This window comes from Episyrphus balteatus, chromosome 2 (genome assembly GCF_945859705.1).
Source record: "Episyrphus balteatus chromosome 2, idEpiBalt1.1, whole genome shotgun sequence".
NCBI lineage: Eukaryota > Metazoa > Arthropoda > Insecta > Diptera > Syrphidae > Episyrphus > Episyrphus balteatus.
Genome location: NC_079135.1, coordinates 119,312,238 through 119,330,993, shown reverse-complemented (window position 1 = coordinate 119,330,993; position 18,756 = coordinate 119,312,238). Strand labels below are relative to the sequence as shown.

The 18,756-nt window shown below is 28.3% G+C and overlaps 1 protein-coding gene across 2 annotated transcripts in view; it reads right to left on the bottom strand.

The window, feature by feature from the left end:
* LOC129910160 (uncharacterized) overlaps positions 1-9,128 on the bottom strand; it is a 165,694-nt gene extending 156,566 nt beyond the window's left edge. For both annotated transcript variants that reach the window (XM_055987432.1, XM_055987433.1), the window contains exon 1: positions 8,344-9,128. The gene's annotated coding sequence lies outside the window, so the exon portion shown is untranslated. The remainder of the gene's footprint in view (positions 1-8,343) is intronic.
* Positions 9,129-18,756: the final 9,628 nt, after the last annotated feature.

The window sequence follows — 18,756 nt, the reverse complement described above, 5'->3', positions numbered from 1 at the left end:
TTATCCTTTGTAACATGCCTTGCACCCATAAAAACTTCACCCTTAAAAAAGACAAAAAGTGTAATAAAATTGTTTTCAATATAACACTAACGAAAATGAGACCCTAATTAATGAAATAAGACACTAAACTTTTTTCTCTCTTGTCAATCTGACACTTTAATAATATTGAAAAAAAAAAAAACATCCGTTACAAAGGGTTTTCCTTTGTTTTTTTTTTCTCATTTATTCACAAAATTCACCTTAAATTCTGTAATTTATTCCCCTCAATAAAAACCGAAACAATCATTAAAAAGTTGACTTCGGATTTCAATAGGTTAGAGGTTGTTGTTCCTTGTTCGATAGATATAGATACCATTTTCGTACTCTGAGAGAGACTAAAGGTATTTATTTGGTTCGGTCCTAAAAAACTCAAAAAAAAGGGTAAGCATAGCATAGAGAAAGAAAATACAACAAATGAACGGAAAAACATAAAAATAGTCATCAAAGGGAAAAGTGCCCATAATATTGTACCAAAGCAAAATGTCTTGTCTAATCAATTCAATCAAACGAACATGGTAACGACAGGCAACAAAATAGAAAACAAGAAATTAAAACTCTCTCAGTTTCTGATAAGGAAAGTATACCTACGTAACGTAAAGCTGCTGTCAGACTACCGACCGATACCGATATAAAAATAAAGTTCGGGAATTTTCAATGGGCTTCTCATGTCAAACAATGTAAGAGTAGATAAAGGGAAATAAAAATTAAACAATCGAGTCATCATATTGGCAATACACAGTGGGGCAGAAAAATGTCGGAAAATCTGCAATTTGGGAAGAAATTGCGTTGATTTTTTACGATCGAGAGATTTGTGTTAAAAATTACTCAATTTTCAACTTGCCAAATTAATGTGGAAATTCAAAAATTGGCATAGATTTGTTGCTAGAGTTTTGAATCCACTGTATTTAATCAGCAAATTTTTAAGATGACAATGTAAGAGAGCAACCAATTGTTATTATCTAAGTTTCAGATATTGTTTCCAAATTTTTTACAAATGGTGTACATACACGATGTTTAATGCGGTAGGGGGTCATATGTCCACAAGTTGATATAGGGACTTTTGACCCATTTTTCTGGATTATTAGTCCACACATCAATTATAGACTTACAACCCACACAAGTGAGTCAAAATTTCACACCAAAATTCCAGTGGGCCTTTGGGCAGTCAGTTGTGAACTTATTACTCACTCAAAAAGGCAAAAGATTCCTTAACACTTATGCTTTTAGAAATACATTAGGTGAGTTCTGAATCATTTTTTGTGGATTTTCGACAATTGGGTGGACTAAGTTCATAATTAATTTTTGGGTTTAAGACTTAACTTAGTGGGCCAATAGTCCATATTATAATGTGGACTTATGACCCTGCAACGATGCATGCATAATATCAAAATATTTATCAAAAACTGTTAGACACTTGTAAATGCCAACGAATTTCAGTTGAAATTAGGCTTTCAAGGAAATTGGTTATCTCATCAACAACTTCCACACCAAATAGCTCTGATACATTGCTGATATCGATACCATAAATTAAGTAAAATAAACACCCACTGACACGCCCCTTTTGAATTAAACTAGCTGAATTTGATGAAATTCAGAACCGTGTTACTATGGAAAGTTATAAAAATGAATTTACCAACAATGTCTCTGTGGAATATTTGTGTACAAAACCACTTTTTGGGATGGTTTCTCAGTAAAATGTTTGTTAAAATCAAATACCAAAATAATTGCCCAACATTTTTGATGATTCGATACTTGGAAATTTGGACAAATTTCAAATTGTATGTCACATTTTCTGTGTATTTTGTATTTATTATATAATATCAAGTTCCACTGTACAAAAAGATGGCATTGCAAATACAAAGAACTCAATCTCTCATTTACTAAAAAAATCGTGTTTCTACTGGATTTGGGTTCGCAATTACGAACGATAGTGTTTTTATTAGAGATAACAGATTTTACACTATTTGGAATCTACACTACTAGATCCGAAAAGTTTACAGCCCAAACCACTGAAGCGATTTGCTTCAAACTTGCTATAGTTAAGAGTTTTGAGTAATTCGCTAAAAGGGAAATTTAATTTTTTCTTAGGACCAAACTAACGGTACTTGCAACTGACCAAAATTTAAAAAAGTTATTTTTCTCAAAAACTGCTCTAACGATTTTGATAACTTTTGAATACAAAAAATATTTTTTGAACCGTTATGAACGGTACTAGAACCTTTATCTTGATTTCTGATGTTCTCACAAACGACTTTAGCGACTTTTAAAAAATGTGAATTTATGATGCTTTAAAAAATATTAAAATTTTGTTTTTGAAAAATCTATAATTTTATTTTTTTGAAAAATTTTTGAAAATTTTTATATGCAAACAATTATTGTTTTAAAATTCTTGTCCTACAATAAAAAAAAAAAAAAACCAAAAATTCTTTGTCATACAAGAAATTTAATGGCATACCTACTTCATTTGGAAATTAAGACCATATATAAAAAGGTGTTTTCGTACTTTTAAAAAACAACTTTTTTCATTTCTTTTAAAATTAACGATTAAATTAAGCTAATATTATAATCATTTTTTATTATAAAAAGCCTTAACATTCTAAGTAAATTCAATCAAAAGAACTAGTACGTGTGACCCAGTCGTGCATTTTATTTTAGAAGACATTGTAGCTTCCATCTAAAAAAAAAAGTTATTTGAAAATAATACTACTCCGACAGCCCTGATTCTAGATCGTCACTGTCCTGTTTAAAAAGAATTACAAGTCACGCACATGAAGCACATGCCGCAAAATCCAGACCTAAAGACGGAAAGACAAAGACTTCAAAAACCAGACTAGGAAGGTACCCTATGTGCAAAAAGGTTCTTTAAACTGGTTAAACCGATGGGAAAAAATTGCACATAAAAGTAGAAGATATAATACCTACCTACTTAGGGATAGTTTTTATTTTTATTTTTGTTTTGTTTTTGTTTTGTGGTATAATTTTCTTTACTGAAGCTTATACATTAGGTATGTCCTCTTATATACAATACCTGAGTAGTGAGTAAATACCTATTATATTCACCCTTCTTTGAAATATAAGTTAAACCAGTAAAAGGACAGACTTACATTAAAGTAACAAGTTGATATGACACCTTCAATAGTTGCGGAAAGGGTTTTTGATGTAAAACAATATAGTGTTGCATTGTTTGTTTTATCCTGTTGCATTTTCTCTTTGAACGAAAGGGTATAGAATAATAGTTAATAAGACAAAAGGTTGAAAGCGGGAATATCAAAAGAAAAAAGAGATTGTATAAGTATTTCGAAAATTCAAAAGAAAATTGGCGGTAATGAACTTTTGAGGTTTTTAAATTTTTAAGCTTTTGAAGTCGTATCTTTGTGCAAGATAGAATAGACGTAGAACTTTTTGATTAAAAATCTATTCAAAACCCAAAGGTGTATACTTATCTACTCAAAAAATTAAAACAAAGAATCAGAAGGATAATGAATGCAATGTCTAAAAACCGACACATGATAGTAACAACATGAAAATGTACTTTTCAACCTCACAATATTATCTATTCCTAGAATACTTCTAATTTGCTTATCAATTACGATTATCATTTATCACAATCAGCTGTTAACTGATAAAAGTTGAAAAGTGATTAATTTTAATCGAAAATATCTGTTTCGGTACCCCAATCAACAGAAAGTCAAATAAGATTGAAGTTCATTCAATCGAATAATCTTCCAAAATAAAATACCTCAAAAATCACAACTGTCATAATTTTAAAAAATTCAATCAACTGACATCTCTGTTTCACCTCAAAAGAGTCCATTTGACAGATAAAATACAAATTGATTGATTTAGCTCCCCAAACTTAATAAAAAACTTTGCTTCTATTGCAAGAAGAATTTTTCAAAGACATGTCATCCTCCAAATCTTTACAATTTTCCAAATCCCTTCGAGGCATCCATAATAATCAAAGGACATAAAACCACAATTACATCTGACTGACAGATGGCCTTGCCATCTTCATCTCCTTTTTTTTTTTAGTCTTTATCAATGTGTCAGTCACCAAATGACGTATAATAAAAACACTATGAAGAAGTTGTGAACAAAACACAAAAAGGGTGTCATTGCCTGACTACCGGGGTCAGCAACTATACACAAAAAAAAGGAAATGAATCCTTCCTGACAAGGGTTTTCACTTTTCTTTTATTTTTAATTTCCATGAAAAATAAAAGAAGGTTTTTTTTGTTATAATGGAAATCGCCTTTGTGGGAAGTTTTTAATTAAAATTATCCAACCAGATCCTCGGATAAATGTCAAACCATCACACATACACAGAAATAAAACACCGACACCATAAAGTCCACCACATCACACCGTTATCTTGGTGTGTCTTTTGTTGTTGAAAAGACTACTTAACAGAGATTTTTTTACAAGAGTTTTTTTTTTCAATATTAAAAGTGAAGTATTTAACTGTTCAGTTTTAACTACCCACTTAAGTTGGTTAATGAGATGATGATAATAAAAAAGGGGAGCTGAAAGTGAAATCACGTCAATTGGGATGAATCGGAAGTGGTTGGTGTTTTATCGGTTTATAAATAGAAATAGAAATTTACCTTATCAATGCAAGATAAGTGGTAATTAAGAATTGAGTTTGATTTTGTGGTTAAATGCCATTTATCAGGTGCGTAGTGGTGAAAGAAGAGGAGAAGAGTGATATCACTTCCGATGAGAAAATTCGGCGTGAATAATTTGCCAATTTTGGTCATAGTAGACTTGTTGGTTTTTTTTAATAGAATTATTTATTAAAATGAAAATTTTAAAAAAATGTATCGACATTGATATTAGCCGTGTTTTTTTTTTTTTTTGTAACTCATTACATTTAACTCAGTAAATTTTTGCACGGGAAACAACAACAAATGATTGCTAAGGATAAATAAAAGTTTTTTATTTGCTGCTTTTTTTTTTCTATACTTATACATTTTTGACCCTTTAACAGTAAAGGATTATTAATAATAAATAAAAGTAGTAATCGTTTGTTGTTATTCACAGCATAAAATATAAGAAGTGTCCCGTATTTTGTAGTTTATCCTGTACCTGTCCCGTATTTACAAATTCTCTAATTTTTGTATTTAAAATTCTAAATATTTTTTTTTCTAATTTGTTTTTTTTTATTTTGTTATAGTCTATTTAATAGACCGGAGCTCCAGAGCAAAACTAGAACAAATTCGTTCAAGAGTTTTTATTGCTGATTTTGATTCCTTCTTATAAAAGAATACTCCAGCCAAAAATGCTACTAAATCCATTGGTGCATTTCTGAGAAAACGGCAACACTGGTTGGTTTTAAGTTTTTTTTTGATTTAACTCGAAAACCAAGCCTAACTTTGAAATGGTTCAAAGACACTTTTCATAGCAAATTAAATTTTCTGTCATGTTAAGATGATTAAAAAATTTTAAAAATTATTTTTCACTGAAATTCTAACCTAAAATCAAAGAAAAAAAAGTTAAAAAATTGACGATTTTATTTTTTTTTTACTAAATCAAGGGGCATTTTGTGTATGTAGCCGGTACGTCCAAACTTTGTACAAATGAAATAAAGCAGAGGTAAAATCCTTTGATAATATGCAATTTTTTTTTTGTCAAGAAACAACTTAAATGTACCTATTCAAAAATTAGCACTTTTTCCAAATTTTTGACTTTTTTAGTTAAAAGCAAGTTTTTAAAACTCGATAAAATCGTATAAATTGGTAACTTTTAGACTTTTAAAGTAAACATACTTAGAGGGATTGATTTAATATAAACTAATTATGACAAACAAACAAATTTATTTGCATCCTTATGGGCTTGTGTGCAATTTTGTGTATGTGCATTTTTATAAATACAGATCGAATGGATCGACGGAGAGCCATTAGCTTTTGTCTATTGCATAGAAGAACATTTAATACCAACTCTTTTACTGTTTTCAATGGCCTGAAAAACAATTCTTGTAAAATCAGCGACCAACGAAAAGTTTTTCTTGAAAAACGAAAAAAATATTCAAATGAGTTTCAAACAAAATAGGCCAGGCAAATTAGTAAATCAAATTGCATTTTTCGCGGGACAAATTTTGTTCATGGAACGTGTTTGGGTGTATGTCCGTATCGTAAAAATGAATTTTTTGGGATGGTAGAACATCGGGAACAGCCACCATCTTGGAAAAGAGGTCGGTGCCGTTTTTATTTCATAGCTCCATTTTTACTCATTTAAACCAAAAATGTCCAAGGACAGACTTATTCACAATGAAATTATCTAAAAAATTATATACAAATGAATTCCGTGAGTTAGTTAAATTCAATTTTATAGTCAGTCAAAGTTCGGGTTTTTCTCGCAAGGTTAGGACAGTATGACATTTTTTCAAATATCTGAAGAACTTTTGATTTGTTTGGGATTTTCTTCAAGAAAGAATTATAGCACTTTTAATTATCTATGAAATGAAAGGATTTTACCGACCAGTGTTGTCGTTTTCTCAGAAATGCACCAATGGATTTAGTAGCACTTTTGGCTGGAGTATTCTTTTATGCCAAGGAATCATAATCAGCAATAAAAACTCTTGAACGAATTTGTTCCATTCAAAAGGGTCTATTCAATAGACCATAATTAAATAGAAAAAAAATTAAATAAACTGGAGAAAAGAAATATTTAAAATTGATAAAAAAAAATATTATATATAAATTTTAAAATTTTCGCCAATTATCTAGTAAGATCTTGTTTTTAGGTTAAAAGACTACACAAGAAAAAAGTTTTTTTTTTGAGAAATGAACAAGAAAAGAAATCAGCCAAATTTCAAAAGTTTTATAGACATTTTCACATTTCACAGTTTCAAAATAATTTAAAATAAAATGAAATTGTAAAAAAAATTTTTAACAGGGTTCCTAATATTGAACCGTTTTCGTCTGATATTCTTGTAAACGTCTTGATTTAAACGAAAATGATCGACTACGAAATTCTTAAGAAGCCTTGTTTTCAATATTTGAAAAAATATGAAAACCATGTAGGTAATTAAAAAAAATCAAATTTGATTTTTTTTTTTTTGGAAAACCAATTTTTTCAAATGTATTTTTTTTTTTTAGTTAATATTTTTTTAAGGACAGCATAATTTTTTTTTGAAAATTTGTATACTTATGAAAAAAAACTTTCGCTCTAAAAAACTGCTCCAACGATTTGGTTTTTATTTGTTATTTTGGCAAATAATTAAATGCAGCAGGCACTTCGTTTGAATGTGAAAAGCATTTAAACAGATATTCTTTTTGTTATAGTTTAAAAACAAATTTAACAATATTTTTTTAAATTTTTATTGAATTTCTTATAAAATTAAAATAAACATATTTTTGTGTGAATTACTAATGAAAAAGATTGGATATTCCAAGAATCCATTTTTTGTTTCTTTAGTTTTGAGCTTTCTACGTTTTTTGTGATTTTAATATTTTTCTATCTTCTAACATTTTCTGTTTTGGGTCTCTTTTTTAAGCTATCGTATATGATTTTATTTTTTTTCCGGGTTGTACGTTCTAAAATCTTCAAAAAATTCACACGATAAGAAAATGCATTATATAAGTCGACGTTATAATTATTTTCCTTAGGATAATCCCAATATAATAACTTCAGAATCAAGGGTGGTTATCCTTTCTCCAAATACCCTATAGGACCACAAAATACTATCCCACAAACTTAAAACATATTTAATCCATTTTTTTCCTTAAACGACAGCCCTGTCTTGGACATAAACAAAAGCCCAACTTGGGGTTTATTGACGTTCTTTGGAATAAAGAAAAGAAAGACAACCAACAACAACAATGAACTAACGAACGAAGAAAAAAAATATACTCAATAAAATTCTCGCCCTTAAAAATTTTTCTGAGATCCCAGATACTTTCTCAGGTAAGAAAGAACAGAAACAGGACAGCTCAACAGCAGCTGCCTTCTTGGTTCCCATTTAGTATTTTTGTTGTTGTTTTTTTTTTGCGAAAGATTATTTATCGTATAGGTACTTTTTATAATGGTACGTTCGTCGTCGATCGCCGCATATAAACGCACAGGTACCTTTAGCAGCAGACTGATCCTGTTCCATGAGTATGGCATAAAGGGTCTATGCAATGTCTGTAATCATTTCCAGCAAATTTTTAACAACAAGCAAAAAAGTATCTTTTGCGATCATTTTTGTTGTTTTGGCTCTTAAATTGTATAGATTGGAAATTGATCAAATAACTACTAAAGGGCGGTTATTTTTTTGGTTTTTTTTTTAAAAGGCTAAACTACACGTTTACAATCTTTACTTACTTTGAGGTTCAAGTTTTTGATGAAAATCCGATTACTAATCCATGAGATACTTTTTTGTTTTATTTTTTTATACTTCGTTTTAACTCACACTTCTTTGTTAATTTTCGATTAAAAAAGATACAAATACACACACTTTATAACCTCAAATTAAATGCGAAAACTATTTTCACTTGATCGAAGATGATGATGGTAGACAAGCAGGTTGATATCGAAGTCGTGTTTAAGGTTATAAGATAGATCGGTTGGTAGGTAGTATAATCAAATATTTGCAAAAAGAAAAGATACAACGAAAGAAATTAAAAAAAAAAAAACTTCACACAACAAAGGTAGCTGCTAACACTTTTTGGAACAGGTTAAGTGAAAGGTGTACTAAACTAAACGTATAGGTACTATACCGTGTACGTGTCGTATTTTAGTGGATCTTTTTTAAATTTCATTCCTATTTCCACACATTAAGAAAACCAAAAAAAAACTTCACTCTCTTACTTGTATCTCTAGTTTTAGAAAAGATACTAGGTACAATTAAACAGGCCTTGATATAATTTTATATTATTTTCTCGTTTACGGATGCACTCACTAATATAAACTAAAGCGACGACGACGTATAGACGCCTTTTTTTCTCTGTTTTTGATTATTCCTTTTTTTCGAATTAAAAAACAATAAACAAAAACTAAAATAAAACAAACAAAATGTAAAAAAAAAAAATGATAATCTCTATCTGTGATCACCGACGATGTTTTGCTACAAGCTTCCAAGACAAAAAAAGTCGATTGCGCCGCGTTAAAGAGTCGAACTCAAACTGAGTGTAGATACTTTTTCGTACGTTATTCATTTGAAAATAAAATGTATCTCACTCAAAGTGTGTTGGCTTAAGAGAATATAATTTTGTGCAATAAGAAGAATTTTGAGTGAGATTTTGAGTAAAATTTTGAGTGAGTTTTTTTTGTAGATTTAATTGAGTGGAAAATTGAGTTTTTTTTTTTTTATTTTTGTCGAAACAGCTGTTGCCCTGTTTCTGTTGGTGTATTGTTTTAATATGTGACTCAAATGTGTGCTGGTATGTGTTTGGTGCAATTAAAGTGCATTTACCTGAATATATTTAAAGGTAATTTTTTTCGTCAGAGATGATCTTTTGATATTTTTGGGGGAAACACATTAAGTAAACGACATAAATACAACATATTTATTTTTATCCATGGCACATTGAAGGCATTTGGGTACACAACAGAACAGAGAGTATTTTTTATTGACTTAGAATTTCATGTAAATATTATGAAACTAGGAGACTGGAAAAATAATATTCGACACATGTTTTTTTTTTTTTGTTATCTCAGGTTTTTGGGGTAAAATGTTAGTTTTTTTGTTCCTATAGAATACCTTACTTTTGGTTTCGAGAAAGTTTGATATGAAATTTTATGTCACAGCATTTTTTAATTTTACTGATATCGCCAATTAGTGTCATTATTGTTGTTATGCACACGAAATAGTAAAGATCAAAACAGACTTTTTGATTGGGTAACATTATGAAAAAAAAAAGTTTTTATCTTGTTTGGGATAAGATTCTGAGTAAAATAATTTCTTTTGAATTTAGAAGTTAGTCTAGAAAAAATGAGAATTGAGTTGTATTTTGTTTTCAGTTTTTTTTCTCTTTGAGCTTAATTGATATGATAAGCTCATTTTTTTTTTATTGATAGAAAAAAGAAATTTTATTTTTTTGTTTTGTGTATCTGTATAGCGTTGTTTATTGTACCTTTTATGGATGCATTGTTAATGTTTTAGTTCGATTATAATTAATCATCAATCAAGTGAAATTACCATACAAAAAATGTATACCTATAAAAGCATTTTGTTTTGTTTTTTTTTTATTTTTTTTTTTTTGTTATCTATATCTTGAAAACAGAGTGAGATATCAAAAAATTGTTTTAATCTTTTTATCACGTCAAGGTCTTCAATTTTCTACTTATAAAATAAGCATTGAAGTTGGTGCAAATTGGGGTCAAAAATCTGCCGGGGTCAAAATTCTGCTTTTCAAAATTCAGTTTTTCAAAACACTGCTTTTTCATAATTCTGTTTTTCAAATTCTGCAAAAAATTAAAAAAATCTTTTTTTATTTTTTTGCAAAACTCTGTAAAATCATCTTCTTGAAAAATTATCTGCTTATTTGATTACTTTTTACTTACCTTAATAATTTGTCATTCTTTGAATGCATATTAATTTTTGTTTTATAAATGAATAAATTTGAAAATATTAAGAAAAGGTTTTTAATACTAAACATTTCCGAAAATAATTTTAAATTTTTTAATTTGTCAAATAAAGATGAATTTATTCAAAAATTTTAATAAGAAAAGGAATATCTTGTATCAAACAACATCGGTTTCAATAAGTTATAGATTTTATTTGAAAGAAAGTCATTCTATGCATTTTTAAAAATATTTGCGACACTTAAACGAAAAAATTTAGGAAAGTACCAATGTGGAATTACATTGATGAGGTGTATTTTTCTTTAGTCAGCGCATATGATATAAAAATAAATTGCACAACTGGGGTCGCACGTACTTGCTCTTATGCTTAAAGTAACTCTTATGTTAAAGCTTTTTGTTTTTATTCAAGAAATTTAAAATTTGATATTTTAAAGAAATTTCAAAAGTAGTATAAAAAAAAATTAAATCTGTTTTTATAATTAATTAAACACCGTTTTAAATTATCTTTTACAATAAACCAAGTATGCCATTTTATTTCTTGTATAAAAACGTATTTTTAGAAAAAAAAAAAAATTCGAAAATTTAAAAAAATAATTTTTTATAAATAAAAATTTTCAAACATTTTTCAAAATAAAAGTTGGTATGCCATTTTAAAGAAATAATAAATTTACACATAAAAACGAAATTTAAAGATTTTTCGTCAAACCCTTTTCAAAAAATTGATTTTTCGAAAAAAAATTTTGAAATATTTTTTAAAAATCCAAAAGTGTGTTTTTTGATAATTTTCTTAAATTTTAATATTATCTTTACTTAAACGCTCTTGTATAAAAATTTTCGTTGAAAGCGGATTAGTCTTGTACGAGTTATTCAGAAATAAAAAAAAACGTTCTATGACAGGTACCGTTAATAACGGTACAAAAAATATATTTTTTATTTCAAAAGTTGGCTCTTATGTGTAATACTTCACACAAAAATTTTAATCAATATCGTTAGATCCATTTGTGAAAAAATTAACTTTTCTATTTCCGTTATATAGCAGGTACCGTTAGTTTTGTTCATAAAAAAAAAAATTCCAATTTTTCCTCTAGGGAATCACCCAAAACTGCTAAATACCAAGTTTGAAGAAAATCACTTCACTCGTTTAGGCTGCAGCTCCACATAGAGACAGACAGACGGACTGAATTGCCGGACCCACTTTTTTGGGCATTCTCCATCATCGTAATTTTTTTTTTTAGAACCAAAATTAAAGGTACACGCCATACGACCAAGGTAGAAAATGTTGTCTTTCTCAAAAATTGCTCCAATTGTTTTTATAAAAAAAATATATATATAATGTGTCAAATAAGGGATATGGGGTCGAAATTCTGCCGAGTTAAAATTCTTTTTTCAAAGTTCTGCTTTCAAAATTCTGCTTTTCAAAATTCAGTTTGTCAAAATTCTGCTTATCATAATTCTACTCTACAAAATTCTGCAAAAAAAGGGTTTTAACATTTTCCAAGACCTTTTTTAAATTTTTGAAGAATTTTTTTTTAAAACCATTTTAACGTAAAATGTTCTGCTTAATTGTCATTTTTTTAATATTAATATTTTTATAAATAAATAAATTTAAAAATATCTTCGAAAAATATTTTAATTCATCAAATAAAAACTAATATTTAAAAATTTAATAGAAATGAAATATTTTGAATGAAAACAACATCTTTTGTAAATAAATTTAAACGGTATTTTTATTATTTAAAAAAAAAAAAAAAAAAACAGAATTAGCTAGCAGAATTTTTTTGTTCAAATAAATACTGGCATGAATTTGAAAGACAGACCCGCTCTCCAAATCCTGCTTTTGATATAAAAAAAAATATTTTTTGGACCGTTATTAAAGTCCGACAGGCATCGTGTTCTTGATGGGAATATAATAAAACTATTATAATAAGCACCTATACCAATTTACAGCTATTTAAAATAAAATTTATGATTTCAATTTCGATGATTCTAGCAACCCTATGGTTTCGCTATAATACTGCTGATTTCTTTGTCTCAGTATTTTAACAAAGACACTATAATAATACTGAATTTCAAATTTTTACTTTATCAGAAATAATGTTTGATGTTTTTTTTTTTGTTTAATTTTAACGATTTTTAGTTGTTTTTTTTTCGCTTAGACGCTCAGCCGCTCAGGACGTGGCGGCCGTAGCCTTAGCCCTGATTTTTCAATAATTATTGTCAGTTGAGACTATCAGAAGAATAAATGTCAATATAAAAAAAAACTTTTATTCCTAGGAATAAGCCTTAAATGAGGTTTATCTTGCTATTGAAAAATTATCTCTTAGCAGAAAAAATCAAATATGTACCTACCATAGGTAATAGGTATGTCGATCGCTAGGAGATCAATACTATTTAAGAAGAAGCTTTAGTCCAATAAGTATGTAATACTATGTTTCCACCTACGCTAAATCCGAGATTTAGCTAAGTAGATTTAGAATAAATCTCGAGATTTATTTTAAATCTACTTCGCTTTATCTCAGATTTGGGTTGAGATACCCTAAATCTAGGATGTTTACCTACTTTCAATCCGAGGTTTAGAATAAAACTCGAGATTTATGCTAAATCTACTTAGCTAAATCCCGGATTTAGCGTAGGTGGAAACGTAGTATAACCAAGAATTTGTTTTTGTTTCATTTTATTCGTATTTAGCATTAGGTACCTACTCATTAATTTGTTTGTTATATTATTATGAAAGATTCTAGGTTACTTTACTCATAAAAAAATCTAAAGTTTTCGGAGTTTTTTTCGAAGATAGCGATCTTTTGTTAGGACTTTAATGACTTCATTATACAAACAAGTGTGCAGTTTCAACCACATTATTAAAAAACTTTTTAAAATCGAAATCATCATAAAATCTTTTGGCTCGTGGCCTTCGATATTGAATAATTAACTGCCGGCGATCACACCAAATCAGATTATTCTTACTTTGATATCAGCTTTACAACCTTTAACTGAAACCTGATCTCAGCAAAAAAAAAAGGTGTTTATATATCAGAATTTGCCTCGAAGATATGGTCCAAAGTCCAACCGTACCTTAATTTTCTCAGTAGATTTTTTTTATTTGCTGACATTCATTGATCCATAAATCTCGATAAAAATATAAAAAATTAAACCCCCATTGAATCCGATTTGTCATACTTTATAAGAGATTTCCAGATAAAAATACATACAACAAACAATCCGAACCGAATTCATCCGTAGACAATGTTGCCCCAAAATTTTTAAGTCTGACCTGCTGCCAAACACACACAGCACGTGAATCGATTGGAATATTTATAAAAATAGAAAAACCTCGAAAACAATCTCAATAAACCAAAAGCAAAGTGAAAAATAAAATAAAAATAATAAAACCATTGCAAAAAAAAAAATGGATTTCGATTTTAGATATAGGTTGGCACGCAAACAATCTATTTACCAAACCTCTTTTGTCTCCCCATAAAGGGGAAGCGAGTCAAGCTATCTGAGATCTAACAATACGTAAGCTGCGGTCTGGTCGATACACCACAAACTCCAGCTTCGGATTACTCATACTCATCTTCTCTGTGGATTGTGGAAGCAGACATATTGGACAAAACAATCATCACCAAAAGTCATAAAAAAAAGTTTAAAAAAAGTACGAAAATAAAAAATACAAATAAAAAGTATATCTCTTAGATCGTTGATGGCAGGTATCTAAACTTTAAACTTAACAGACTATACGCTTTGTGTTTTTTTTTTTAACATTGGTTATTGGGCTCTTTTGAAAAATATATATTTTTAGTGTTTTTTTTTTTTTTATTTAATTGGACACACCATCCAGACGGAATTTTTCTATAATTGGAGGCATGTTAGGTAAATCCAATCAGGACAGAAGCCTTGGCTTTTGAATTGAAGATGAAACAACATTAGAAACACGCAATAGTCTACCAATAAAATAAAAACTTTATACGAATACGATACCTGCATCTTCAAGAATTACGTTTGAAAATATAAAAACAAAATTGCATTTTCGTTGACCAAATCTACTCACTACATTGAACAAAGGGCTTTGTTATTTTGTTAACTCGTTTACGTTTAAAAATAAATTGCACGACTGGGGTCGCACGTACTTGCTCTTATGCTTAAAGTAACTATAATGTTAAAGCTTTTTATTCAAGAAATTTAAAATTTGATATTTTGAAGAAATTTCATAAGTAGTATAAAAAAATTAAATCTGTTTTTATAATTAATTAAACTCCGTTTTAAATTATCTTAAAAAAAAAAACAAATATGCCATTTAATTTCTTGTATAAAAAGGTATTTTTAGAAAAAAATTTTCGAAACTTGTAGGAGCCGTTTTTTAAAAAAATAATTTTTTATGTATAAAATTTTTTTAACATTTTTCAAAAAAAAAGTTAGTATGCCATTTTGAAGAAATAATTAATGTACACATAAAAACTTAATTTCAAAATTTTTCATTGATCCGTTTTCAAAAAATTGATTTTTCAAAAAAAAAATTTTGAAATATTTTTTAAAAATCCAAAAATGCGTTTTTTGAAAATTTTCTAAAATTTTAATATTATTTTTACTTACACACGTTTGTATAAAAATTTTCATTTAAATCGGGTTAATGTTGTACGAAATATTCAGAAACGAAAAAAACCGTTCTATGACAGGTACCGTTAATAACGATACAAAAAATATTTTTTTTATTGAAAAAGTTGGCTCTGATGTGTAGTACTACACACAAAAAATTTAATCAAAATCGTTAGAGCCGTTTTTGAAAAAAATTAACTTTTCTATTTCCGTTATATGGCAGGTACCGTTAGTTTTGGTCATAAAAAAAATTTTTCAATTTCCCCTCTAGGGAATCACCAAAAACTGCTAACTACCAAGTTTGAAGAAAATTACTTCACTCGTTTAGGCTGCAGCTCCAGATAGAGACAGACACACAGACAGACAGACAGACAGACAGACAGAATTGCCGGACCCACTTTTTTGGCATTCTCCATCATCGTAATGTCATGTAAAATTGTTATCTCGAGTTCGATTTTTTTTACGAATCCTAAACTTGCCCTATAGTACCTATATCGCAAGTAAAAAGGACGAGTTTTATATTTACAAGATTTTTGTTGAAATTATAAAATGTAATATGAACTTACAAGTTTTTAACTTAGACATTATTGAATAAAGGAATGGGATTCGAGAGCAGTACATTTAAATGTATAAAAAAAAAACATAAATAAATTCAAATAATAATTTCAAAAATCTTAAACGCATTGATTTATGCACACATTTTTTATTGCAATATTTAAGAAATCACTAAAAGTACATCAACAATGTTGTGATAGGTTGTGTACTTTAAAAAAAAAATTTTAAAACGTTAAAAAAAAGACTAATTAAGAAAACAACTAATATCTTCAATAATCGAAATAAAATATGTATAAGAATTTTTCGTTACGGGAAATTTTGATTGTGATCTCTTACAGGAACTATTTGCCGACCACAATTAACAACATTTAAAAAAAATGATTAACGTTCCTTGGCAGAAAAAAATTCAAAGTAAAAGTTATAAATTTTCCATAGAAATTTGTATGAGGGAAGTATTTTTATACTTTGTTTTTTTTTGTTATTTGTTTTATTTCTATTTATCTTTTTTGTTTTTTTGTTCTTTTATCAGAATTTCAGAGGCTGAAGAAATTTTATAATTTTGATTCTTATTTAAAAGGGTTTTGTTTCAGTGTTTATTTATTAACACTGACTGACTAAAAAGGAAGATGAATATTTCTTTTTTTCAACTATTGAGTGAACGTGCTATTTATGTATTTTCGATTTTGGTGTGTTATTTGAATGAATGTTGTCCACGTGCACTGTTGCGTATACGTACTTTTTTCGTATTTATTTATTGACCTTTTTTCTAAACTGCATGTTCAACAGTAGGGGAAATGAAAACGGTTGATCAAGCCAGAAATTTTATGTTCTTGTAATCTGGGCATATAACTGATATAGAAGTATCAGAGGTAAAAAGTATAATCTAAAAAAAAGTATTCCTCTTAAAATTAAGAATCGTGAGAAAAGTATAGTATGATCAGCAACGTTAACTAAAAAAAAAAACACAAACTCCAATGTTGTATGGATAAATACTTTATTTTTATTAACAATACTTTATCATTACAATAGTTGAGGAGTTTTTTCCATTTTTTTTTTTTAATGAATTCGTCTTTTTAAGGCAAAACTACACATAGGGGCCGCACAGTAGATCGAAACTATGAAAAAATGGTCATGGGACTGTAACTTCTGATCTAATCAACGGATCCTAAAACGGTTTTCGCTATATTGCTTCTTGAAAATCACAGAATTGAATCCAATAAAAAATCACAAAAAATTTTTAGTTCTTTAATTTTTTTTTTACTTAAAATAGCTGTTAACATACAAAAACTACCAAATCCTTATTTTACTACACACAAAATGAATAGTTTACGTTATTGTCTTATTAATTAAGTAAAAAAAGCGTTTACATATTTTGTTTAACAGTCTTTTAAAATACCGATTATTTGCAAAAAAAATTATTATGAATAAAAAATAGCTTAAAAAGGATTATCTTATGTAAATATGTGTTATTTATAAATGAATTGGTACTATTATGAAAATACCAACATAAATATAAAAAATACGATAAAATATAAATATTGTCAACTTAATAAGGAAATTTAATTAAAAGAAAATGATGGATTCCATAAAAAAAAAAAAAACAAAAAAGCAAACAAAATACGATATACCAACTTATACACTAAAATTATTTATCAAAAAATCATAAAGCTATTTACAGATAAATATGAAAGACAAGTAGCTAAAATTGCAAATTAAAATGTACAATGTACATAAGAGCGACCCACGAATGATCAAATGAACGAACAAATGAAATTGTACATATTTTTGGAACAAATTTCTTAACAAAAAACTGGAGTTTAAATTTTTCAAAAAACCAAAAAAAAATATATTTTATTTTCTTAAACAAGAAACAATTCAGAGAACAAATTGTTTGTAAGACAAATTTTATTTCGAAGCCACCAATTTGATTTTTTTTTTTTTTCTTATTTTAAGCTAACCTAGTACGCTGCTGAAGCGAAACGAAAATGTTTTTAAGTCTCCAAAGTCAGCAACAAAAGTCAAAATTAAATAATGTCAATAAGTTAAAACTTGAAAATAATTTTGAAGAAATAAAAATTTACAAGGTGCAAAATTCTTTTGGACCAAGGAATTTTACCTGAAAAAACATTAGTGAAACATTATTGAAAACCTTCCAAGTATTCAAGTACAGAGGCGGCGCTAGACCAAAATGAGACGTGTGCGAGAGTAAATTTGCGGGGCCCCTAGGAAAATGATTTTGGATTATCATTTTAGAAAAGGATCAAATATTCCGTCCAAGTTCAAGTTCAAAATTGTATTGTTTCATTTCAATGTAGATGAAAAACAAAATGCACGACTCGATCTCACGAACTTTCAAATTGTTTTAATTTTTTTTTATAAATAAGATTTGTTAAATGTACGTAGATATCGTTCTTCAACGAATTTTTTTTATCTATACAAAGTATTTTTAAAATCATTAAAATACAAGAAAAAGCTTTGACAAAAGGTGTTATGCAAATGTTATTAATATAGGATTTAATGACATCTTCTTTCAAAATTAAGAGGTCTGCCGGATCGAAGCTTGGCATTTTACCCTCAAGCCTGTGGGAACCTTAGAAGTGAAAAACGCTCTGGTTTTCAAAAGTAGACATTATTAGCTTTAATTTGAGATTAAATTTGCCTTTTAACCAGTGGCGTAGCTAGCCCTGCGGGGGCCCTGTATCCAAATAATTTTGGGGGCCCCTCCCAATTATATATTATTTTTTTGAAAAAAAAATTAAATAAATCACGTGAGTTTTATGTGAACTAGATTCCACTCGGAAAAATTCAATTTCACTTTTTCAAAAATGACACTGTTGTGAGTTCCGGGCGAAAAGATGTGCACGTTCGACCATTTTCCTTTATTTTCAACTTTTTTTCAGGTAATTTGCGAGGTGTTCGACACTTCAATTTTGGTGCCGAACAAGAAAGAAGTTTAGCGGAAAATGTAAATTCCCTTCGGGTGAAACTCATGATAGCTTTTCAAATTCCGGGCGAACAAATATATTTCGGGTTGAAAACAGTCCACGTGAAACTCACGATAGG